The following is a 2,500-nucleotide window of genomic DNA, read 5'->3' as shown; positions in this document are numbered from 1 at the left end:
GCTGCCCTCCCCCTTCCCTCTCCCCCCCCCAGCTGTGGCTATGTTGCTTGCACCAGACACCTGCCGCTACCCCCTTGTCCTTGGCGAGGTACCCTGGCCCAGGAACCTGCTGGTATACCCTTGCCATGCACCTCCTAGTGGTCAATCACGTCCCCAGGTAACACCCAGGGCCGAGACCGTCGCCTTCTCGTATGACCTACTGAGTGTGCCGCTCTCCTGATCGAACTCGCGGGGCTTAAAGAGATGGCTGGCGAGGAGTGGGGAGAGGAGAGGGAATTCACGCATTTCTGCCTGGGATTTATTACGATTGCACGCTCCTCTGCCGATTCCTCGCGTGGGTAGAGTAGAGTGCTATTCCATCCCGCCGGAAATGCACATGTACACCGGGCTACTAAAGTGTGCACCTTCGCCCAGGTGACCGGAAGTGGGTGTAACAGATCGTGAATGGGTGAGGGAGATGTTCTAAGTCCGTGACGGAGATGAGTACTCATTTTCATATGGTAATGATTGAAGATGCGCGGATTGAATGACCGGGATTAATGTACGTTTTAGCATAATGATGAATACGAAGGGGATATGCAATTAATGTCCAAAATTATTCGTACACTGATACGTGAGAACGTGTTGGTAATTATGTATTGATCGAGGAATTCTCCGCTTTAAGCAATAATGAGTTTATTTTTCTTTCTTTGTTGAACAGTTTCAAGTTGTTGTTTTTATATAGAAAACCACTTTTTAAAGGTAATTCGAGGTTCTGTTAGATAACCGAAACAGCTAGAGTTTTGTTCAATATTTGATTTTAACGGAGTTGGATAATTTGGTGTTAATACGATATCGCTTGCACGCACGCATCACACACACGCACGCATCACACACACGCACGCATCACACACACGCACGCGAGGATCTACTTTCCCAACCGTCACGTGAAAAAGGTGGGAAGGGGCGGGACAGACTGGAATGACGTAAAATAGTGGATAACAAAGGATGGAAAGAATTGCGGTCGTGCTTTCAAAGGACGTTGTTTTTTTTACGGACGTACAAGGCACACGTTGCCATGCAGTGGAGATGAACTTTCGATTCACGGACACGGACTTGTTCTCACGGATACGAACGCAGACACAATCACATTCTCAGCTTTTTTTTTTTCCTGAAGCGATATATTTCATAACTAGAATGGTAACAGCGAAGGTGAATTAATGCTGTTAAAGGTTTTCGCATTTCTCTCTCTCTCTCTCTCTCTCCCCCCCCCTCTCTCTCTCTCTCTCTCTCTCTCTCTCTCTCTCTCTCTCTCTCTCTCTCTCTCTCTCTCTCTCTTCTCTCTCTCTCTCTCTCTCCCTCTCTCTCTCTTTCTCTCTCTCTCTCGCTCATACACACACACACACACACACACACACACACACACACACACACACACACACACACACACACACACTCACACAACACACACACACACACACACACACTCACACAACACTCACACAACACACACACACTCACACAACATACACACACACACACACACACACACACACACACACACACACACACACACACACACACACACACACACACACACACACACACACACACACACACACACACCTACACGCTCTAAACTAAACATATCCCATTATGTAACACGTAACATCATCACAACACGAACACGCAACAAGTAAACTTTCTCACGAACTGAACAAATGTCAAGAACAGTCATAACAATAACTCGGGTTACGTGTTCGCGAAAGCCACGCACATACACGCAGTTGTTTCGGGTAATATTGTAGGTCGGATTGTCCAAATTTCTCGTCAGGATTCGCCCGAAGAACGTTATTAATGGCAGGTGTATTTAAGCTTTTAATGAAGGCTCGGGGAGTATTTGGTAGGAGAGATGGGCGAAATTAGAATGTATTTCTTGAGTTGTGAAATTCAGAAGTTTTATGCCATTCATTGCATATTCTTTTTTTGTCCATAGATGATACCTGTGGCGTGAATTATCAGGAATTAAGCTTATATGTGAAGAATATGTAGAATAATTGAATAATGGTGTATTAGTATTATATCTGAGTTGGCTAGTGTGTCGGGTTTGTATTTCAAGCTCGCCTGGGTCCTGTGAATTTCTTGCGGCGGCCGAGGTTCGAGTAGGCCTACTTTAAAAGAATGCGGATACCTTACAGCATGTGGGGTGGGGGGGTGGGGGGTGGGCTTGCTCTGAGTGGGGGGGGGGGGGTGTCATGCGCCGCCTTTAAGGAGCGATAGGGAACTCAAGAGGGGCGTGGTGCTGGGGGGTGGGGGGTGGGGGGAGGTGGGGAGAGTCAGGTCGTGTGGATGTAGGTGGGGGGTCTTTTATTGTGTCTGTCTGTCTACGTCTATGCCTGTGCCTGTGTCTGATCTATGTGTGTATGTCTGTGTCTGATCTGCGTGTCTATGTCTGTGCCTGTGTCTGATCTATGTGTGTGTCTGTGTCTATGTCTGTGTCTGATCTATGTGTCTGTGTTTG

The 2,500-nt window shown here is 47.2% G+C and overlaps 1 protein-coding gene across 2 annotated transcripts in view; it reads left to right on the top strand.

Moving 5' to 3' along the window:
• The window catches only part of LOC113811249 (uncharacterized), a 34,437-nt gene that overhangs the window by 537 nt on the left and 31,400 nt on the right, over nucleotides 1-2,500 (top strand). The window lies entirely within an intron of this gene.

The sequence above is a fragment of the Penaeus vannamei genome, chromosome 24 (assembly GCF_042767895.1).
Source record: "Penaeus vannamei isolate JL-2024 chromosome 24, ASM4276789v1, whole genome shotgun sequence".
Taxonomy (NCBI): domain Eukaryota; kingdom Metazoa; phylum Arthropoda; class Malacostraca; order Decapoda; family Penaeidae; genus Penaeus; species Penaeus vannamei.
The sequence above is the reverse complement of the archived record's forward strand: the minus strand, read 5'-3'. Positions and strand labels throughout refer to the sequence as shown.